The sequence below is a fragment of the Bos indicus genome, chromosome 7 (assembly GCF_029378745.1).
Source record: "Bos indicus isolate NIAB-ARS_2022 breed Sahiwal x Tharparkar chromosome 7, NIAB-ARS_B.indTharparkar_mat_pri_1.0, whole genome shotgun sequence".
NCBI lineage: Eukaryota > Metazoa > Chordata > Mammalia > Artiodactyla > Bovidae > Bos > Bos indicus.
The window spans coordinates 56,577,715-56,602,549 of NC_091766.1; the positions used below are offsets into that span (position 1 = coordinate 56,577,715).

Consider the following 24,835-nt stretch of genomic DNA (forward strand, 5'->3'; position numbering starts at 1 on the left):
GAATCAACAGTCACAGGGCAAGAAAAGGGAGAGCCCAGGAGACAGAGATTTGAAAGCAAAGACTAAGAGGAAGACATATAAGTAGAAAGAGGAAAACTTCCATGGAAAGAGCTAATACAGCCCAGATGGAGGAAGCCTAAGAAGGCCCATCTCCAGCTTTGTGTCTAGTCTAGGGCTGATCAGTCAGAACTTTCACAAGGTCAAGATACATTCTTCATGGCATACCTCCTGCATGCTATCCTACTAAAAAAGATTCTTTCCTTCCTCCTTACTCAAAGGGGCCATTGTGTCAGAAGAAGGTTGTAGAAAAAGAAGAAAAAAAAAAAACTAATATAATTCACCCATCATATTCTTCTACATCATCTCCTTCTGCTCCTTCTCCTCCTTGGTCAGCCTTTATTCTGTGCTTACCACACGCAACACTGAGTTTCTAACATGCCTTCATCTTGTTGCTGTTCAGTCACTAAGTCATATCCAACTCTTGGCGACCCCATGGACTGCAGCACACCAGGCTTCACTGTCCTTCACTATCTCCAAGAGTTTGCTCATATTCATGTCCATTGAGTTAGTGATGCCATCCAACCATTTCATCCTCTATCATCCCTTCCTCCTGCCTTCAATCTTTCCCAGCATCAGAGTCTTTTCTAATGAGGCAGCTGTTCGCATCAGGTGGTCAAAGTATTGGAGTTTCTAATGTCCATTAAATGGGGTAAACTATGTTATACAAAAAGACAACCTACAAACCAGGAGAAAACATTTGCAAACAATGTGACCGACAAGGGCTTAATTTCCAAAATACACAAACAGTTCATACAACTCAGTAACAAAAAAGCAAACAGCCCAATCAAAAAATGAGAAGAATTAAATAGACATTTCTCCAAAAAAGTCATACAGATGGCCAAGAGGCACATGAAAAGATGTTCAACATTGCTAATTACTAGAAAAATGCAAATTAAAACTACAATGAGATACCACCTCACCCAGGTCGGAATGATCATCACCAAATTGCTGTACAGCAAGTAAATTAACACAACATTGTAAATCAACTGCATGTCAATTTAAAAAAACATTAAAAATGAAAGGTTACAAATAACAAACGCTGGAGGGTGTGGAGAAAACGGAACCCTCCTACTCTGTTGGTAGGAATGCAAATTGATGCAGCCATTATGAAGAACAGTATGGAGGTTACTCAAAAAACTAAAAATAAAGCTACCATATAATCCTGCAATCCTACTCCTGGGGATATATCTGGAAAAGATGAAAACTCTAATTTGAAAAGATGCATGCACCCCAGCATTCATAGCAGCATTATTCACAATAGCCAAGACAACAGAACAACCTAAATGTCTGTCGACAGGGGAATGGATCAATGGAATGTTACATGGCCGTAAAAAGAATAACAATGGCATTTGTAACAACATGGATGCACCTAGAGATGATCATACTAAGTGAAGTCAGAAAGAGAAAAACAAATACCATATGATATCACTTACATGTGGAATCTAAAATACGGCACGAATTTATCTACAAAACAGGAACAAAGAACAGACTTGTGTTTGCCAAGGGGAAGAGGAGTGGAGAAAGGATGGATTAGGAGGTTGGGATTAGCAGATGCAAACTATTATTTACAGAAAGGATAAACAACCAGGTCCTACTGTATAGTACAGGGGACTATATTCAACATCCTGTAATAAATCATAATGGGAAAGAAAAAGAAGTATCTGCTACAGAACAAATTACGTACTTAAACCCACAGTCTCTACCTCCCTCGCAAGTAGCATTCTGTGCTTGGCCTTTGTAACAAGCCCACCCCTACCTCACCCACGTTAGATTATAAATACCCTGAGGGTAGGGACCATGTCTGAGTTATTCATTTGCTAAATCTACTACCTAATAGTGCCTGGCTTATCATGGTGTATGTAATGAGAAAATTTGAATGAATGTTTATAACTAAGTAAAAACCACCTCTCTGTATCATTCTCATCAGTAAAGCACATAAGATGTGAAATATTTCCCCTCATGGCCCACCCCTACCATGTCTGCATCCTCAAGCTCTAAGTGGGGGTAGGGTCTTCCCCCCCAGCCCCACCTAATGACAGCCTCCTAATCCCACGTTTGAAAGAACAGAAGAAATGCTTATCTAGAGCTGAGAAAGCTGTAAAAAGGCAGAGTCATTTAGGGCTGGTTTGAAAAACAAATTTTTTTAACATCTGGACCAATTTTGAAATGTCCTTGAGTTTCAGTTCAAGAAATGGGAAGCAGAACAGGGGCTCAGAACACCAATTACTTGCCCCTTTGTTTCTCCATTGCTTTGAGAAAAGTGTATTGAGCTAACTCTAGCATGCCAATGTAATAATGTACTCAACATTTGGGTAAATTATAGATTAGCTGCAGCAACTCTTCAGCTTTTTAAAAGAATCTTCCAAATAATTTTTTTTCAATTTTAGTGCATTTTGTTCAATGTCCTACAGTTTTGAAAAATACATCATAACAGAACTGATAATGGTCTTATGGCATTTTACCCCCATTTAGTCTAATTTTCTTCATGTTTTTCCCAACCACTCTATTAAAGCAGAACAAATTGAGAGATGAAGACAAAAAGAGAGGTAATAAAAGAATTACAGATTTAATTGTCACTCAAACCTGGAGATGGTAGATGACAACCAAGGAAGGTTTACCTGGGAGAAGGTGTTCTCTCTGGTTATTACCATTTTGGTATTGCTGTTATTTAACACCCTGGCTGTGTGAGCAAGGCTCTTCTGGGCATGGACCTCTGGGGTCTGACCTCCATGTTTCCCGGAAGCTTTTAAGAGGAAAGTGTACAAGATAAAGGGTCAGTCTAAGCCCTGCCATTTGTTGGCTGCATGGCCTTAAAAAGCACATTGTCAGGAAACAAGCAGACAAACCCAAATTGAGTCATTCCAAAAAACATCTGGTCAGGACTCTGCAAAAATGTCAATGTCATGGAAGTCAGTAAAAGGCTGAGGAATTATTCTAAAGTAAAGCAACTCAAGAGATGAGACAACTGAACTCAATGAGTGATTCCAGACTGGATCCTGGGTCAGGGAGAAAATGCTTAATTTATTAAATTAAATATTAAACCAGCTGACAAAATTATTATTCTTCTGTTTATTAATGTGTTATCTTCTCAAATTATTTAGAAAACTGACCTAATTTTTGAGTCCAGCAAAGAAAGCATTTACCCTGCCCTAAGTAGATCTCATGGAGAAGGCAATGGCACCCCACTCCAGTACTCTTGCTTGGAAAATCCCATGGACGGAGGAGCCTGGTAAGTTGTAATCCATGGGGTCGCTAAGAGTCGGACACGACTGAGCAACTTCACTTTCACCTTTCACTTTCATGCATTGGAGAAGGAAATGGCAACCCACTCCAGTGTTCTTGCGTGGAGAATCCCAGGGATGGCAGAGCCTGGCGGGCTGCCGTCTATGGGGTCGCACAGAGTCAGATATGACTGAAGCGAATTAGCAGCAGCAGCAAGTAGATCCCAAATGTTTCTCATTAGTATTTCCTAAATACCTACTCTTTAGTTTTTTAAAATTTGTTTTTAATTGAAGGATAATTGCTTTACAGTATTGTGTTGGTTTCTACCATACAACAATGTGAATCAGCCATAGGTATACATATGCCCCCTCCCTCTTGAACCTCCCTCTCACTCCCCACCCCATCTCACCCCTCTAGGATGTCATGGAGTATGGAGTTGAGCTCCCTGTGTTTTATAGCAACTTCCCACTAGCTATCTATTTTACATGGTAATGTATATGTTTCAATGCTACTCTCAATTTGTCCCACCATCTCCTTCCCCCGCTGTGTTCACAAGTCTGTCCTCTATGTCTGTATCTCTATTCCTGCCCTGCAAATAGGTTCACCAATAGAAAAAAAATGTCCTTTACTTTATGGAGCTTCTACTGGGAGATGAAAAATCTGAAAAGATAACACATCAATCAACAAAAGAATAGTAATTTTGCCAGTCGATCCTCCAAGATTGAAGGCAGGAGGAGAAGGGGACAACAGAGGATGAGATGGTTGGATGGCATCAAAGATTCAAAGGACATGAGTTTGAGCAAGCTCTAGGAGATAATGAAGGAGAGGGAAACCTGGCATGCTGCAGTCTATGCAGTTGCAAAGAGTCAGACATAACTGAGCTACTGAACACCAACAATAAAAACTTTTTTTTAAAGCAAAGGACATTTTTTAAAATGTATTTTCTTATAGATCACTAGTATTTAGGAGATGTTCAATGATGGCTTTTGAATAGATGAAATAAATGAATGAAGCTGAGGGATCAGTTCTGCCAATCCGATCATTTTCCACAAATTACCAATGGTGCCCAAAAGTTCTGGGCTAGAGTCTTTCAATTTCCTCAATTAGTTCTCTTCAAATAAATACAGTGAAATAAATGCTATTAGCTCCATTTTACAGGTTAAGAATCTCAACAAGGTCTGTAACTCCACTGGGAGTTAGGGGCAAAAATAAAGATTTGAACTAAGTTCTGACTCCAAAGTCTTTGTTCTTCCATCACATGGTGCGGCCTCGGGAAAGCAGGCGCATTCAATCTTCTCTGATCTGACGCTGCTCATTAGCATCCTGAAATCATCTGTGTAAGGATTTGACAAGGCTTCATTTTCTCCCAGCGCTTATCTCTGACACAACGCCTTCAGCGGCTGTGGGCGACAGGAATGCTTTTAACCCGGTGAATCAATAGCTGATCCCTGTCTACCTCCATCACTGCAATGACATGTGGCAGCTCAGAGTCATCTCAGGTCTTCAAGGCATCTTGTTTGTTGCCCTTAAGTCCCACTTTGGCAATTTTCACAACATTAGCTTGTCCTTTGACTGGGAGAAGAAACCCTTGGTAATCACTCAGGGTGTAACTTGCATCAGCAGTAATGTTAGCTGGACGTTTGTCCTTGCTCCAAAAAAGTAAGAAGTGGCATTGAGATTTTCTAAGGAAGTCTTTGTCAAATATTTATTAAGCAACCTTTCAAGTTCCAGGTACTGCTTTCAAGGAGCTTGCAGTCCAGCGGGGAAAACAGGCAAACAATAAAATGAATGCCATCATAGGGACAGTATAGGATGCCATGGGAAAGGGGAAGAAATCAGTAAAGGCTTCCCAGTCCCAGTAACATCGCTGCTGGCATCTAAAGGATAAGTGAGAGTTACCCGGACAAAAAGGTAAAAGGCATCAGTGTCCTTAGCAGAAGAACCTGAAGGTGACGGCATGGCACGTCAGAAGCACTAATGGACATTCCGCATGCCTAGAGTATAGGTTCAAGACTGGGACAGCAAGAGTTGGGGCTCTGCAGAGTTCCACCCACCTCTCTAAGGAGAGGACACTGCCTGACTAATGCTGGTTTCTCAGAAGTTTAGAAGACCTGTCAGAGCTGGGACTCAGACTTCCAAGGACAGAAGCTGGCTGGCAGGTGCTAATGTCTGAGAGGGTGCCATGAGGCAGGTTGATTATCAGAAAAACAAACCAGAACCAACTGCTGTATTAGAAGCAAGTACCACAGGCAAGATTAAGAAGCACTGTGGGGTTACACAAACAGAAAGGAGAAAACTCTTCTTCCTCCTCCAGCTTCATAATTTCTTCTGGCTCCCCTGCCCCACCAGAGCCTAACAGGAGCCATGGGAGAAAGGCGATAAGCAGAGCAGCAGCAGCAGCAGCCCTGGTATAACACACACGCCCCCTGCCCCCCACCAAGCCTCAGACATAACCATGCTTATGTTAGGTGTTTGTGAATATTAGCAAAAGGAACATTTAGCCAGCTAGAGACCTTCTCTCCCAGAATAGCACCATGCACCAATCAGAAGAGTCTGAACTAAAACTTCAAGAGGTAACAATGTTCAGTGTTTTTACAAAGGATGACATTTTGTCTAATGATGTTAATTTTGCATCATAAACACTTTACACTACCAAAAAAATAATAATAATAATGCCTGTCAGGTTGACAATTACAAATGGCAAAGGAGAGATAAATTAATTCTTGCAACAGTGAGTTTGAATTATCTAGAAGATAAGTATTTAAAAAACAATTTGACAGAGATGAATTAGGTCTGTGTCTTCATAAAGCATGATCTTTTGTTTGGCTCCAATTTGGCTCCAAATAAACTCCAATTTGCTTGCAATGTTAAGTATACAGATTTGGCTTACTTGCTCAGTTTCTACCTGAATTTTCATTGTGAACTTTTCCCTATCACTTGTAACTCTTGCCACAGTCATAGTATCTCCATTTAGGAACAGTTTTACTTGTACATGTTTGGTTACCAAGGGGATTTTCAGATAAGACATACAGGTCAACCTCACTTAGAGAGACTCGCAGAAGCAACTGCCTAATAGTCCAGATATAGAAAACTACAAAATCATTGCTTTTCAAGACTGTTCCTCATAGATTCCTTGTTACATGATTTTGTTGAACTTTATATACCATTGTGAGAAATTTAACCTAAAGAAGGTATCATATCAATGTGCCTTCAAAGATTTACATCTTCAAGCTACTTTATTGCAAAATTATTCATAGTAGGCAAGAAGAGAGGGAAGGGAAGGAGGAGGAGAAAACAAGGGAGGAATTAGCGAAAGAATGGAGGGAGGGAGGTTTCCTAACAATTCTTTTAAACTAGAAGAATTAGAGTAGTCAAGTACTGAAATACTATATAACCTTTAGAAGCTATGTTAGAGAACACGTAACAGTTGGAAAATGTTCTTAAATAGTGACAAGTGAGGGGAAAAAAGCAAGCCACTAGCTATATTTGCAGCAGCCAAAAAAAAAAAAAAAAAGTGATTAAGAGCATGGATTCTGGAGCCAGACTGTCTTGGTTCAAATCCCAGTTTTACCACTCTTTAGCTATATGACTTCAAGCAAGTTAACCTCCTGGTCCCTTAGGTTCTGCATCTGTAAAATATGGGTAATACTAGGACCTAGATCACAAGGTTGCTGTGATTAATAAATATAAATCAAGCACTTAAAACAGTGACTAACAGGGAGCACAATATAAACATCGGCTCTTGTTAACATTTACAGTATGCGTCTGGTGGGCTGTAGTCCATGGGGTCGCTAAGAGTCGGACACGACTGAGCGACTTCACTTTCACTTTTCTGCCTTTATACACAACATATGAAACTATTACACACAAGAAAAAGACTTGGAAGACTATGCCCCAAAAGATTAGCAATGATTATTTCCATGGAATTAAGGGCAATTCTTAAATCTTTTTCTTTCCTTTTTCTTTTTCTTTTCCTTTTCTAGAATAAAGTTGCAGCATTTTTACAATTTTAAAAGTTAATTTTTAATCAGGTCAACTTTTATATGCTTTTTCTCTTAAAATACTTTATCACTAAAACACCCTTTTTAAAAGTATAATATATGACCATATAATGTAATAGACAACTACAGATTTTACTTAAGTACAAATCCATTGTAGTTGAATAATTTGAAGTCCATGAGATAAAGTAACGTATGACTGCAGTTACACCTTGTTTTCTTTTGCTTTTAATGTTTTATTTCCCGGGATCAAAGATCCCTACATGGCATTCAAAAGTGTCATTCATTATTTACTTAAATATTTTAAGTGCCTACAATGTGAACAGAATACACAAAAATCTTTGCCCTCCTATAATTTAAATTCTAGTGGGGGGAAATAATAATAATAATAAAATACAAGTAAATTATGTATCATGCTGGAAGCCAGTAATTGGGTACGAAAGAAATCAAGCAGTGTGGCAGGTAAGAGGGTATGGAAGGAGGCTGTTCTAGTTTTTAAAGGAGTGTTCATCCTAAACATCACTGAGCAAGCACTGCATGCCCAAACTGATAGAAACTCCTACGATAAATACAAATGTCCATCGACACATGAAGGGATGAGGCAGATGTGCTATATGTATATAATGGACTATAAAGCCATAAAAAAGAATGAAATAATGCCCTCTGCAGCAACATGGATGGACCTCAAGATTATCATATTAAGTGAAGTAAGTTAGACAAAGAACAAATACCATGTGATATCACTTATATATGGAATCTCAAAAATAATATAAATGACTGTATATGCAAAACAAACAGACTCAAAGAGATAAAAACAAACTTACAGTTACCAAAGGGGAAGGGAGACAGCGACACACCAGGAGTTCGAGATTAGCAGACATACACTAGCATATATAAAATAAACAAGGACCTACTGGATAGCACAGGGAACTAGACTCAATATCTTATAATAAGCTATAATGGAAGAGAATGTAATAGAGATTTACATATACATGTATAACTGAATCACTTCACTGTACATTTGAAACTAATATTATAAACCAACTATATTTCAACCAAAATTTTAAAAATAAAAAATACAGGCAAATAGTCACTTTGTCATTCCACAAAGAGTTGCTGAGCACTTAGAATGTGCCAGGTCCTGCGCTGGGTACTAACAAGGATGAAGTACCCAGGGAGTTGTGGTTCTTGCCCTATCTCACAAAGGGTGAAATCTTATGGTCACCATGGTCTTCTACAGAAAAAGTTTCCCAACCCCTGCTCTTCAATATTATCTTATCTGAAAAATTAACTTGACATTTTAGGGGAAGTAACTGCAGTCTATGTAGACAAGAAAGTCTCTTGGGTGTGGTTGTGCCTGCTTAGTTTAGATCTACAACAAATTGGGATGCGCAGACTGTTCCTTTAAGGTTTAATGCAGTTAATGCTTGAGGAGAATTACAAGAAGACATTCTGTGACATTTGAAGCTGTTTCGATTTCAGCTGCCTGTTATCTGACACTCCAAAATAAAATCACTACAAATTTGCAGCCTACTTACTTCAAAGTTCACATATGAGACCTGTGATTCTCCTGATGCCCCTCAAATATGAAAAACCATTTTAGAAATGTTATGGTTTGCAAAGCAATGGAAAATATAAATCTAAAACCTTGGGTATTATTATCTGAAAATACCATCTGTGCATCTTTGCAAGCTCCATTATATAAATGTCTATTATAAGTCTAGAGAAAGTTTAGATTCTAATTCCAATTCACAAAATCAAGTATTCACTTGTTTAACAATTTTTTTACTGAGGACTTACTGTAAGCCAGGCATTACTACTGCTTACAGAACAGTTACTTCTGAGGTATCAGTAGTTGGTCCAGTATGAATACCTCTTTTAAGTGAGATGACATTTTCATCTTTCAATTATATGAAAAAATAAATACATCCCTATTATGTTGTAGTGTGTAGTCTACTGGAAAAGAGAAAATCCAAATAAACACAAATAATAAATAAATATATATATATATGATTACAATTGTGCAGAGCGCATGAAGAATAGCCTTCTAGAAAAGAGAGTGACAAGCCACCTCATTCCCATTGGAACAGAGCTCCCTGGAGGAAGTGACATCTCCCACAGGAGGAGCAGAGCAAGGCCAAGTGAATTTCATGGGAAGAGTATCTTTACCCCTACCACAAGGGTCACATGTTGAAATGCTAAGGATTTCGGGGAAGTGGGACCAGGAAATAATATTTACTATATGCAAGTATCATTGTTGCCCTCCATACACATACACACCAGCTTTTAAACAGGACCACTGAGGCTGGGAGGACTGCTGCTTCATCCTTATGCCAGCACTAAATAGTGAATCTGGGGATCAGCTGCAGGCTGGTGCAGAGACCAGAGCTTTTCAGATGCCTCATCACGAGTATCTCTTCCCTGCTCTGTGACACTAAGGAAACCCAGAAACCTTTGCACCACTTCTAGCTCCCATTTCAGTTCATGTGATACTGGGCTGTTTTAAGGAGGATCCGATTTCAGACCCATGTGGTTTCACTTTAAGATTTTCAACTTCAGGGAGAAGAAATGTCAGATGCTGTCATTTAAGCTAAGCTCAGCCCCATCCTCTCCAGGACTCCAACAACCTGCTTGCCCCACCCTCGATAACAAGCTTCTGCACAAATTCCTTTTCTAGGAAGAAAACATCACAATCCCTTCTTTGGAGTCTTGGAGATTAGTCCAGAAACACACCCTGGTGCTCTGGGACATACAATCTCTCTTCACTTGGCTTCACCCCTAATGGGGTCCCTCATTTCCTGCAGATACAATATCAAGTTCAGGAAGTTGAGTGTAGGTACTGAGCAGGAAACCATTTTTCTTTTAGAGCAAACACAGAAATGGACAGACACAGCCACACATCCCTGTGGTCATTTCATTCTCACTTGACAGGTGATGAAAACTGTTGTAGTGGAGTGACGTGAGTACTACAACTCCAATAACCATTTACATGCTATTTCCAAAGAAGCATTGGAACTAAGGGGTGTTTCTGGTCCTCAGTAGAACCCCAACATTCCCTCCCTTTTAGACATTAACCTGTAATGATTTCAGAACTGATATACCTGGATCCAGGTGAGCTATTTCAAATCCTAAAAGATGACGCTGTGAAAGTGATGCACTCAATTGTCAGCAAATTTGGAAAACTCGGCAGTGGCCACAGGACTGGAAAAGGTCAGTTTTCATTCCAATCCCAAAGAAAGGCAATGCCAAAGAATGCTCAAACTACCACACAGTTGCACTCATCTCACATGCTAGTAAAGTAATGCTCAAAATTCTCCAAGCCAGGCTTCAGCAATACATGAACCGTGAACTTCCAGATGTTCAAGCTGGTTTTAGAAAAGGCAGACGAACCAGAGATCAAATTGCCAACATCTGCTGGATCATCGAAAAAGTAACAGAGTTCCAGAAAAACATCTATTTCTGCTTTATTGACTATGCCAAAGCCTTTGACTGTGTGGATCACAATGAACTGTGGAAAGTTCTGAAAGAGATGGGAATACCAGACCACCTGACCTGACTCTTGAGAAACCTATATGCAGGTCAGGAAGCAACAGTTAGAACTGGACATGGAACAACAGACTGGTTCCAAATAGGAAAAGGAGTATGTCAAGGCTGTATATTGTCACCCTGCTTATTTAACTTATATCCAGGGTACATCATGAGAAACGCTGGGCTGGATGAAACACAAGCTGGAATCAAGACTGCCAGGGGACATATCAATCACCTCAGATATGCAGATGATACCACCCTTATGGCAGAAAGTGAAGAGGAACTAAAGAGCCTCTTGATGAAAGTGAAAGAGGAGAGTGAAAAAGTTGGCTTAAAGCTCAACATTCAGAAAACTAAGATCATGGCATCCAGTCCCAACTGCTGCTGCTACTGCTGCTAAGTCGCTTCAGTCATGTCCGACTCCGTGCGACCCCATGGACTGCAGCCTACCAGGCTCCTCTGTCCATGGGATTTTCCAGGCAAGAGTACTGGAGTGAGGTGTCATTGCCTTCTTCGCCAGTCCCAACACTTCATGGCAAATTGACGGAGAAACAGTGGAAACAGTGAGAGACTTTATTTGGGGGCTCCAAAATCACTGCAGATAGTGACTGCAGCCATGAATTTAAAAGGACGCTTACTCCTTGGAAGGAAAGTTATGACCCACCTAGAGAGCATATTAAAAAGCAGAGACATTATTTTGCCAACAAAGGTCCGTCTAGTCAAGTCTATGGTTTTTCCAGTGGTCATGTATGGATGTGAGAGTTGGACTGTGAAGAAAGCTGAGCACTGAAGAATTGATGCTTTTGAACTGTGGTGTTGAAGAAGACTCTTGAGAGTCTCTTGGACAGCAAGGAGATCCAACCCGTCCATCCTAAAGGAGATCAGTCCTGGGTGTCCATTGGAAGGTCTGATGTTGAAGCTGAAACTCCAATACTTTGGTCACCTGATGCAAAGAGCTGACTCATTTGAAAAGAGCCTGATGTTGGGAAAGATTGAAGGCAGGAGGAGAAGGGGATGACAGAGGATGAGATGGTTGGATGGCATCACCAACTCAATGGACATGAGTTTGGGAAGGCTCTGGGAGTTGGTGATGGACAGGGAGGCCTGGTTCACTGCAGCTCATGGGGTCACAAAGAGTCGGACACGACTGAGCGGCTGAAATGAACTGAACTGAACTGATACCTGGATCCAAATTCTTCACACATTGGCTATGTGAACTAGGGCAACTTGACTAACATATCTGAGCCTTAGTTTACTAATACCATTAGTTCCAAAAACAATTAACTTTACTTTCCTATACCCTAGTTTGACTGATATTCTGGTTTTCACAAGCAGGACAGCAGCCATTTATAAAATATCGAATATTCTTTAGTTTTAATGAATAGGTGCTACCTTGAGCTCTCAAAGGAAACCCCCTCCCATTACCCTGAGCAGTATAAGCATTAATAACTGGCACATCCGCTACCACCAGAATCCCACAACTGCTATTCTCTTTGATTGGCTGATGCACAAGATAGTCTAAGTGCCCAATGTATCTGTACTTGCTCCCCACCATAGATTCTCCCAGTAATCTCCAAGGGCTAGCCCTGCTTTCTCCATGCACTCCTCCAGGCCCTGGGGATTGCTGGTCATCCTGAGAGCCACATTTAAGAGCAGCCAATTCACTCTGTTCTCATATACCAATATTTGTTCCACCTGCCAGAGTCTGTCCTGATTTGGCAGAAGTTGGGTAGGTGGGTGCCTTTAGTGGTATTGCTCACACCTGGTGGGCAAGCCCTCCACGGACCACAGAGGCTATGACTGCCCATCTTGAACCAGCACTCCCTACAATCATCTGTGGCCACTTGTGGAAAATGAAGCTACCATGAGCCAGGCCCTGAGAGAAACAGAGAAAGATGGGGACCACAGATGGTCAGGCCAGGAAACAGTAAGAGCCCCTAGAGAAGAGGAGAGTACTTTTGGGGAGTAATTTATTACAAGTTTAATAATTACTGTGATTTCCCCCATTTCACAGATAAAGAAACTGTGGAATGAAGAGGCTATTTAAAACACAAATTGTTGTTGTTGATGTTCAGTCAGTAAGGCATGTCTTAGTGACCCCATGGACTGCAGCACACCAGACCTCCCTAACCCTCACTATCTCCCAGAATTTGCCCAAGTTCATGTCCATTGAGTCGGTGATGCTATCCAACAATCTCATCCTCTGCCAGTCTCTTCTCCTTTTTCTCCACATAAGTGACAGAGTCCAAATCTAAACCCAGGCACTTCAGTGACAGCGGGTGTGTACTTAACCTTCACACTCTCCTCTCATTTGAACAAAGTATATTTTCAGCTTAATTAAAAATGACATTCCAGTAAGTGATTTCATGGCTTAGTTGATAGATAATTTGACCATATAAAAATCTTTGGCAACATTATAAAATCTAGGAAAAAGTTTAATTGCTTAGTTCAGAAGAAGTTGAAAAAATTCCTAGGACCATGAAAATTATTACTAATTTCTAAGAAATTCTCTACTTTTTAAGACTGCATACCACCTGACTATCAATTGAATGGAGAGCTGGATAGAAGAGGTGGATGTGATTCCATATCAAACCACATGGTGCTGGGACTTCCCAGGTGGTCTAGTGGTTAAGAATCTGCCTGCCAATGCAGGGAATATGGGTTTGATCTCTGGTCAGGGAAAATCCCACATGCCGCAGGGCAACTAAGTCCATGTGCCTCAACTACTGAAGCCTGCACACCCTACAGCATGCCCTGCAACAAGAGAAGCCACTGCAATAAAAAGCCCTCTCACTGCAATTAGAGAAGAGCCCGCACTCACCACAACTAGAGAAAGCCTGCGAGTAGCAGTGAAAAACCCATGTGCCACAACGAAGACCCAATGAAGCCAGAATTTTTTTAAAACAATGACAACTGACTGAGAAACTATTTCAATTAACATGATGGTTCAGTAAAATGTCATGTAAAAGAAGGATACATAATAACATATAGGATTTCCTACAAGAGTTTTATTGGAAGAAAGATTTGATTGCCAATAGCGAAAAAAAAAATGTAAAATATTAAAAAAAAACACATAGTGCATGTAACATGTGACAATCATACCCAAAAAGATCATACCAACAGTGTCTAAAAACACAGCAATAATGAATAACCCATAAATCATCACTGTAAATTTTAGTGAACGGTGTGCACTACAACTTTTGTCACTTGGTAAGCAGTTTTGTAAGTTTAGTTCAGACAATAAAAAGAAATGCATGTTTAATTTTTTATGTATAGCCTGATTTACATATTAACCTATATTACTGTAATGCCTCAAGTATTTTTAAATACCACCCCTGCATTCACTTATAAAAAGGATGTTTCATAAGTATGAACTAGAGTGAACTGGCAGATTTATGGTAATCTGAGTATAGTTCTAGCATCATGACTTTGCACAAACGCCCCTCCAAATCTGGTAGTCCCAGACAATCTTTGTTTGCGGCTGGTGTTAGAGCCATGCACAGAAATTCATGACATCTGGATAAATGTTAAGAGCCTACAGTATATGTACTTTTATCTTTCTTCCTTCCTTCCCTCCTTCCTTCATTTCTTTCCTTCTTTTTCATTCTTATTATTCTTCTCTCTCTCTCTTTTTTTATTTTGGAGGGGATAGAGAATGGTTCTCAGCATCCCTCCCTGGGAGAAACAATGCTCCCTTACTTCATGTGGTCCTGGCAGAATACATTAGGATGCTTTCTGTAACATAAATTAAGAAAGAAAAAGAGAGAGAGAGAAGAAAATAAAACACCTAACCACCAGCCTCTTGTAGTAAGACAACATTAAGAACCATAAGATAACAACCTCACAACATGAGAACCCAAAAGGGAAAGCAATTCAATAACACCAAGGTCCTCTGTTCCTAAAGCAATCTCAGCCCCAGCAGACTTCCCTTCTGTCTCCTTGGCCAGAACTGAGGTACACATATCTTTCTAAGCCTCGTACTCCCATAGGGGAATAAATTGTCTCAATGATGCAGATTCATCAATGACACTCCTAAGATTCCAGAGCACCCCTAATGAAACTTGATCAGCCAAAGGGCAGAGAAGTTACCACTTGGGCTTGAGTTCTATCAATGGATTCATTAGAAAAATTCCTAAAGGCATTGATCTATATTTCTGTCTTTGTGCCAGTACCATACTGTCTTGATGACTGTGGCTTTGTAGTAAAGCGTGAAGTCAGGCAGGTTGATTCCTCTGGTTCCATCCTTCTTTCTCAAGATTATTATGGCTATTCAAGGTTTTTTGTATTTCCATACAAATTGTGGAATTATTTGTTCTAGTTCTGTGAAAAATACTGTTGGTAGCTTGATACGGATTGCATTGAGTCTACAGATTGCTTTGTGTAGTATACTCATTTTCACTATATTGATTCTTCTAATCCATGAACACTGTATATTTCTCCATCTATTTGTGTCCTCTTTGATTTCTTTCACCAGTGTTTTATAGTTTTCTATATATAGGTCTTTTGTTTCTTTAGGTAGATATATTCCTAAGTATTTTATTCTTTTCATTGCAATGGTGAATGGAATTGTTTCCTTAATTTCTCTTTCTGTTTTCTCATTGTTAGTGCAAATCAAAACCACAATGAGGTACCATGTCATGCCAATCAGAATGGCTGCTATCCAAAAGTCTACAAGCAATAAAGGCTGGAGAGGGTGTAGAGAAAAGGGAACCGTCTTACACTGTTGGTGGGAATGCAAACTAGTACAGCCACTATGGAGAACAGTGTGGACATTCCTTAAAAAACTGGAAATAGAACTGCCATATGACCCAGCAATCCCTCTGCTGGGCATACACACTAAGGAAACCAGAATTGAAAGACATGTGTACCCCAGTGTTCATCGCAGCACTGTTTATAATAGCCAGGACATAGAAGCAACCTAGATGTCCATCAGCAGACGAATGGATAAGAAAGCTGTGGTACATATACACAATGGAATATTACTCAGCCATTAAAAAGAATACATTTGAATCAGTTCTAATGAGGTGGATGAAACTGGAGCCTATTATACAGAGTGAAGTAAGCCAGAAAGAAAAACACCAATACAGTATCAGTTCAGTTCAGTCACTCAGTCGTGTCCAACTCTTCACGACTCCATGAATTGCAGCACGCCAGGCCTCCCTGTCCATCACCAACTCCCGGAGTTCACTCAGACTCACATCCATCGAGTCGGTGATGCCATCCAACCATCTCGTCCTCTGTCATCCCCTCTTCCTCCTGCCCCAATCCCTTCCAGCATCAGAGTCTTTTCCAATGAGTCAACTCTTCACATGAGGTGGCCAAAGTACTGGAGTTTCAGCTTTAGCATCATTCCTTCCAAAGAAATCCCAGAGCTGATCTCCTTTAGAATGGACTGGTTGGATCTCCTTGCAGTCCAAGGGACTCTCAAGTCTTCTCCAACACCATAGTTCAAAAGCATCAATTCTTCAGCACTCAGCTTTCTTCACAGTCCAACTCTCACATCCATACATGACCACTGGAAAAACCATAGCCTTGACTAGACGGACCTTTGTTGGCAAAGTAATGTCTCTGCTTTTCAATATGCTATCTAGGTTGGTCATAGCTTTTCTTCCAAGGAGTAAGCGTCTTTTAATTTCGTGGCTATAATCACCATCTGCAGTGATTTTGGAGCCCCAAAAAATAAAGTCTGACACCGTTTCCACTGTTTCCCCATCTATTTCCCATGAAGTGATGGGACCAGATGCCATGATCTTCATTTTCTGAATGTTGAGCTTTAAGCCAACTTTTTCACTCTCCTCTTTCACTTTCATCAAGAGGCTTTTTAGTTCCTCTTCACTTTCTGCCATAAGGGTGGTATCATCTGCATATCTGAGGTTATTGATATTTCTCCCAATACAGTATACTAATGCATATATATGGAATTTAGAAAGATGGTAATGATAACCCTGTATGCGAGACAGCAAGAGAGACACAGATGTATAAAACAGCCTTTTGGACTCTGTGGGAGAGGGCAAGGGTGGGATGGTTTGGGAGAATGGCATTGAAACATGTATAATATCATATAAGAAATGAATAGCCAGTCCAGGTTTGATGCATGATACAGGATGCTCTGGGCTGGTGCACTGGGATGACCCAGAGGGATGGGATGGGGAGGGAGGTGGAAGGGGGGTTCAGGATGGGGAACACATGTACACCTGTAGCGGATTCATGTCAATGTGTGGCAAAACCAATACAATATTATAAAGTAATTAGCCTTCAATAAAATAAATAAATTTATATTTAAAAAACAATTATCTTTCAATTAAAAAATAAATTTAAAAAAATTCCTAAAGGCAGACCATGGGAAGAAAGGGAGTCATTTAATAGACTACATTTAATATAATTTTTTCCTTTCTATGAAAAGAAGCCAAATATTGTCAAATAAAGCAATCGCTCATCTCTCAACACTGATAAATGTACATTAGCCATGCCAACAGGAAGCTGGTGCCATTCCTTTACTAGTCTGTGCGTCACCCATTGGCCACCAAGTAAGTGTGTTAAGTCTTTGGAAGAAGCCAAATAACCAAGCAAACATTATCTATTCAAAGCAGACAATTGGCAGTACTACTACTTATATCTGATAGGAACTTTTTTTTTTTAACACAAATGATTTTAAACTCAGCTCAAATGTCTCAAGCATTCCACTCAGTATGCCTTTCAGTGAAGCTTGTTGATTTAGCAGCTCAGATATTATCACCAAGAACCCTTGGCATCTGGTCTTCTGCTCTTAGCTCTGCCTCCCATGGTGTCAGCCTTATTGTCAGACTCAAGATGGCAGATACACCCCATACACATGCAACAGATTTACTCTTATGACAAAGTGGCTGCTTCAATTTCAGGTCTCACATCTTTAACCTAAATAACATATGGAAAAGAAAATTCCATTTCCAATAGCACATACCCTGCTCCTGGGATCTTTCATTGTCCTAAAATAAGTCACCTGACTGTGTGTCTGTCACGTCCAACTCCGTGCCACCCCATACACTGCAGCCCACCAGGCTCCTCTGTCCATGGTACTTTCCAGGGAAGAATACTGGAGTGGATTGCCATATCCTCCTCTAGGCGATCTTCCTGACCCAAGGATCAAACCTGTGACTCTTGCATCTCTTGCATTGGCAGGCAGATTCTTTACCATGAGTGCCACCTAGGACTAAACCCAAATTAATAACTGCAACCCGAGGAAGAATACATAGGTTGGAGTGGATCCATCATAGCCTATTTTTTTAACTGACTGTGGGATCAGTCGCACCCCAAAACCACACAGAAAAGGGCTATGGTCAGGGCATACTCAGAGGGAGAAGGGTAAAGAGAGGAATGGTAATTAGAGTGACAAATGACAAATCCTCACCATGCCTGACCTCCTCACCAGAGTTTCTCTAGATACAGGAATTATTCCAACAAGCCTCCAACCTCCCAGGCTGTTCCACAGCTTTGTTGTACAAAACCACATGGCTCATTTGACTCCTTCAACTTAAAATCATAAAAATCCATAAAACCATAGCCAATTTTATTCAACAAGTGCCCCCACAGTCACAGTCATGGCACCTGGGGAGTCTTCCTCGGTTGGCACAGTAGTGGGTTTTGTGGCCCATCCATGGCAGTTTCCAGATTTTTGTGCACTGGGCTGTAACCATTGCTAATTGAGCTTGGAGATTTAGTTGCTGGCATTAGACACAGGAATGTGAGACAAAAGGCAGGCTAAGGGATGATATCCATAGGTTGGTATGTGGATTATTTCCACGCAATTTCCGCCTGTGGATGGATCAAAGTACTCTAAGCACAGCATTCACTTGGGAGAAAAATCTTAAAACCTGCCCTTATCCATCCAGCTCCCAGCCTGGAGACAAAGTAAAAGACACCAAGGGATTTCCCAGCTTCCGTTAATACATCAAGCAATGAGATGAAAATGAGTGAACCACGACTTGCAGCCAAACAGGATGCTACTGTTGTAACATCCCAAGAGCAGTCTGTTGTACAGAACAGGCCTGGGATTGGAGTCTGTAGATTTATATTTTATCAATTATTTTGCTTCTTGGGTAATTTACTTGATGTCTCTAAGATTCAATTTTCTCCTCTATAAAATGGGACCAATTTAATGAAGTTGATAAATTTTGAAGTAGATGCATAATTCACAACTGCCCCACCTAACTCTCCCCAACATATGGGGGTGCGATTTTGTAAATGATTCCCCAGCAGCTGTTTTCTACGAAAGTTTTAGGCAACTGGACCAGGAGTAAAATCTGGCAGTTTCAAGCCAACTACATTTCTCTTCCTCAAAATATTTAGACTTGGGCCCAAAAGGAAACAGAGTCCTTCAGAGGAGTGGGGTGAGTTACTTGGAACCTCACACTGTTAGCAATAGAGTCCACTTGTACTGACCAGCAGAGGAAGACAATCTATCAAAGAGATTAGAAGGCAGACTCACAAAGGGGCTAAGGAGACCAAGAGACTATTTTCCAGGACCTTCCAGCTACAACCCTGCTCAAGGGTTTCATGGCAAAGTCCCCATAATCTTAAATCAATCCTCTTCAATCCCTTTTTCTTGTTTAAAACATTTAAGTTAGTTTCTATTACTTGCAAGCAAGTGATTTTAATGAACTCATAATGTCTGTCTCACTGGGCAGCGGTGAGAATTAAATGAGATAAGAATGCTTTGTAAATGGAAAGTACTTATAAAAACTGGTAAGGACAATAAATTTGGTGACTAACAAAGACAAATATCTGCACAAAACAAATATACTGTTTTTTTAGTGAAAAACTAAAATTATTTTGGAGAGGGGAATTTCTTGACATGGAAAGATGTTTAAGATATATCATTACTCAATACTCTGTAATAACCTATATGGGAAAAGAATCTGAAAAAGAACAAATATATGTATAACTAAATTACTTTGCTGTACCCCTGAATCTAACACAAACTATAAATCAAATATACTTTGATATAAAATTTTAAAAAATAAAATAAAAATATATATCATTAAACAGGTGATCAGGTTACATAGAAATTATTTGTATCAGAGGCTAGCAAACTTATGATAAAATGGCAGATAGTAAATACTTTATGCTTTGGGAGCTATACAATCTCTGTCACTGTATCACTATTGGAGATAAAGGAAGCAGCCATAAATATTATGCTAACAACTGAGTGTGATTGTGTTCTAATATGATTTTTTCATGAATGCTGAAATGTGAATTTCATATAAAATTCATATCACAAAGTGATATTTTTCTTGTTTTTTTAATCCTTAAAAATTATGAAGTGTAAAATATAGTCTTAGCTGTGCACTGTGCACACACACATATACAACTTTGAATATATTACTTCAATGAAAGCAAAAACAAACAAAATGGGACCCAATTAAACTCAAAAACTTTTGCATATCAAAGGAAACCATACACAAAATTAAAGGACAAACTACAGAATGGGGTTAGTCTCCAAAATTCACAAACAGCTCATGCAGCTCAATATTAAAAAAAAAAGACCTAATCAAAAAAAATGGGCAGAAGACCTAAATAGACATTTCTCCAAAGAACATATACAGATGGTCAAGAGGCACATGAAAAGATGCTCAGTATCACATGAAAAGATGCAAACCAAAACTACAGTGAGGTATCACCTCACACCAGTCAGAATGGCCATCATCAAAAAATCTACAAACAATAAATGATGGAAAGGGTGTGGAGAAAGGGAACCCTCTTACACTGTTGGTGGGAATATACATTGGCATAACTACTATGGAGAACAGTATGAAGGTTTCTTTAAAAACTAAAAATAGAGTTACCATATGATTCAATACAGGACTTCACTGGTGCTCCAATGGTTAAGACTCTGCTTCCAAGGCAGGGGGCACAAGGTTTGATCCCTAGTCTGGGAAATAAAATCCCACCAGGTCATAGCACAGACAAAAAGTAAAATTAAGGTGTTCCCTGGTAGCTCACCTGGTAAAGAATCCGTCTGCAATGTGGGAGACCTGGGTTCAATCCCTGGGTTGGGAAGACCCCCTGGAGGAGGGCATGGCAACCCACTTCAGTATTCTCGCCTGGAGAATCCCTATGGACAGAGGAGCCTGACGGGTTACAGTCCATGGGGTCACAAAGAGTTGGACACAACTGAGAGACTAACCACAGCACAGCACATACGTTGGGATATTACTCAGACATTAAAAAGAATGAAGTAATGCCATTTGCAAAAACACAGATGGACTTGGAGATTGTCCAACTGAGTGAACTAAGTCAAACAATAGATATCATACGATATCGCTTATATGAGGAACCAAAAAAAATGATATAAATGAATTTATTTACAAAATAGAAACAGACCTCAAACAAACTTATGATTACCAGAGGGGAAGGATAGATTGGAAGTTTGGGATTGACAGGTACACACTGCTATATTTCAAGTAGATAACAAATAAGAACCTACTGTATACCATGGGGAACTCTGCTCAATGTTCTATAATAACCTAAATGGGAAAAGAATTCAAAAAATATACAAAAAATAAGAATATACATGTATAACTGAATCGCTTTGCTATACAACTGAAACTAACACAACAGTGTCAATCAACTATGCTCCAATGTAAAATAAAAATTAAAAAAACAAAGTACTATTTTAAGCTGTTAATAGAAAAAGCTGTTAATAGAATTTACCTTAAGATTTTGAGTTTCAGAGTTATTTATTTCCTTCTTTGTGATCACCTATATTTTCTATTTTCCCAGCATAAACATACATGACTTATAAAATTAACTTTAATTATTTTTTAAAAATAGAAAATGGAGTCATAAAATACAGTTCATGAAATATAGGCAAAGGAGGAGGCTGGAGAATGGCAAGGTCGGAGGCTCCCTGGAGCCCCAGCACTCTCCCTGGGAGCTAAACTGGACACATGCCCCTCTGTGAAGCATGACTGCACCGCTGACACAGAGCAGAGCATCCTGTGTGAGAAGAATTCCCCCACATCGTCACAGAGCCACCTTACCAACCACACCAGCCTCAGCTATCCTGGCCTCCAGTTTCAGAAGTTATAATAAGAAGCCCACAGCCTGGTATCACAGTGTTTTCCAGAAGAAATGAAACAAAAACTAGTGAGCATCACTCCTCCTTTTTAGACCCACATGATAAATGAGTAGTTGATTTTGCTTACAGAAGGGAGCCCAAGGGACCATCCACTCAAACTCTCACTAGAGCCTGAATGCTTCCAGCAGCAACTGCTCCCGGTCTTCAGCCGGTCTCTGTCAACAGGAACATCACATGTGCAGTGCAAGTCAACATCTGTGCTTTACCTTCCAAGTGCCAGGCAGTGGGCTAGGTTCTGTTCAAAAGACATGCTCCTTCCACCTATAGCTGCAGGTCATGTTTTCAATGTCAGTGTTATTAGATTTGGTTTACTATATTTAAAATAAAAATAGCAAAAATAGGAATGGTACTATATTCCTGGTACCCACTATCTCATTTTAAATCTTCACTGTACCTGTTATACATAATCACTCCAGTTGAGAAACTGATGCTCAGAAAGTTAAAGTGACTTGCCCAAGATCACCTAGCCAGGGACTGGCAAAGTAAGGATTCATTCACAGGACTGATTCCAAAGTAACAAATTATCCATGTCCCATGGCTTTGTTTGCAGTTACTACATAGAAATCTGCTGGAAATGCAGACTTTCAATCCTCACCCCCAGACTTGCTGATTCTGGTTTTGCATTTTGACATAATCCCAAAGCAAGTCAGGTTCCCAATAAAGTTACTGTCCTATGAAATTTATTCTTCAGATTTAAAGGAAATGGAGGAAGGAAACGAGATGTATTAAGCAACTATCTGTGGGCCAGGCTCTGTGCCATTTTAACAGGATTCTTTGCCTTTTAATCACACAATGACCCTCAAGCCCATTGTGTTAATATATAGGTGAGGAGCCCGAGGCTCAAGGAAGTTGAATCACTTGCCCAAGATCCACAGTCAGTGCAGGAGAATTTTGACCCCAGTGACCCGAACACAGTTCTGTCTGCAGTTTTTGCTTTGTGTTGGATGCTAAAGAGAGGTAGAGGATCACATAGCCAACTTTCAAAAGGCTCCATTAACCTCTGGGACTGGAGTTTACTGCTAATGTTGAAAAGAGGGGGATTTTCTAATAAGCTAGGTTAGGGGACAATTTCCCCCAGAAATGAGTTTTTTTTAACCTCTGTTAAATTGAGATGTGTGAATTTCTTACAAAGTTTGTCCCCAAAATGCTGAAATGGCAGCCTTAGGAATTGACAAGTTCCTTACCTCTAATATTAATAAAAGTAAAAGAGGCAACTTTTAAACCCACTGTCAGAAAAATGGATGGCTCTGAGTCAACCATGAGGAATGTTGGATATTCTTAGAAGAAAAACCAAACAGTTATTCAAGTCAGAAAAAAAGATATGACTTTCAGGGTGTTTTAGATCAAGTGTTGTCCCTGATTCAATGATTGGGGGTATCTAAAACTACACGGAGGAATAGAAAAGGCTGCCATGGGCCAGCAGGAGACGGAGCCCAGGAGACGGAGCCCAGGAGAGATGGCTGAGCATTATACCACTCTGTTTCCCCTGCACACATCCTCTCTTCCTTCTATCTATTATGTTCAAGACTGTAAGCGTTCCCTTCACCTCAAAAGGTGCCTGGCATGTATTAATAGAAAACACTCACTTAAATAGTTGATGAATGAATAAATGAATGAATGAAAATAATCAAAGTTTGATTATGACATGTATCAAATGTTGTCAGAAGATCTGAGACATTCTCTAGGGGTGTCTCCAAAGAATTCTGGGGGTCACTGAAAATGTGGAGAATAGACCTGCAGCTCCCCCTCTTCACATGCTCCCATCCAACAAGGACATTCGTGTTTTATATGGTGGGCTTATAAGTAAGATCTGACTTAACAGTCTCATGACTAAAAGGGAAAAAAAAAAAGAAATGTGAAAATTCCCAGTATAACAGTCGTATTAATCAAGAAAGAAAAATATTCTGAGTCTTATTATTAGCCATGTGACCTTGAATGTGTGGCTTAACTTTTATGAACACGAGTTTCATCATTTATAAAACAGTTTGTTGAGTTCGGTTATTTTATTTCTAAGGTTCCTTCCAGCTCTAATGTAATCTTAGTTTATCATTTTCATTATGATCCAATTTTTTTTCTTTCTTTGTATTTTTCCCGATCTGTTCTAATTTCTTTACAATGAGCATGTATTCTTCTGTTAGAAGAAAAGATTTATTTTCAAAGACATATAAATTAATTTAAACTTAAAAAAAATATCCCTCCCCAGTTTTCCCTGCATTTGCATTTGCTTTTAACAAAAGCTAGAAGAGATGTTTTCCACGTTTTCGCCTGGGGAGAACAGAATTTAAAGTCATGCTGCAGGGAGAGCTGGAGCCTTCAAAAGCAAGTAATGCTTAATCTGTTCTATTTCTGAAGCACAAAATGAAACCAAACAAAAAAGAAAAATAAGCTACTGCTTCACCATTGCCAAGTTTCTTCATGCATAAATAGAGATCCATCCAGAAAAACAGCCCTCTCAGTCGGGTGGGACAAATCCTTGTGTGCTTTTGTGGAAAATTCCCCAGCAAACTGGCATCAAGGACACTGTCTAAAGCTGCCTCCAGGTATGGCCAGAAAACCACACAAAGGTAGTGAGATGCCATGAGCTCTGCCGGGGCAAGTGCCCGAGTGACAAAGTTGCTGTGTCTCGGGCCCCATGGAATAAACATAGCTAACACCTTCCAAATGGACTACAAGACCAAACTGGGCATAACTAGTGTAGGACAGGTCTGATTTTATACCTGCAGTCTCCATGTTTTTGGTGTCTTCTCCTGGCCCAAGAATACTCCGCTCCCTTGCCTTCCCACCCACTGTGAACCTTCACTGTCCTCAGTTCTGCTTCCCCAGGGATGTATCGTGAACACTCTCTCCTACTTCCTCATTAACATCTTACTCCAGAAAGGACCCTAGTCACCATCATTCAAAGATAAAATGA

At 39.9% G+C, this 24,835-nt stretch overlaps 1 protein-coding gene across 5 annotated transcripts in view; it reads right to left on the reverse strand.

Annotated features, from left to right (window-relative positions):
* The window catches only part of PRELID2 (PRELI domain containing 2), a 586,088-nt gene that overhangs the window by 449,102 nt on the left and 112,151 nt on the right, over positions 1 to 24,835 (reverse strand). For 2 of the 5 annotated variants that reach the window (XM_070793739.1, XM_019965169.2), the window contains one exon: positions 1 to 24,835. This exon is cut by the window's left edge and continues 20,615 nt beyond it; it is cut by the window's right edge and continues 34,531 nt beyond it. The exons of the other annotated variants lie outside the window; for them this stretch is intronic. The gene's annotated coding sequence lies outside the window, so the exon portion shown is untranslated. 5 annotated transcript variants of the gene reach the window in all.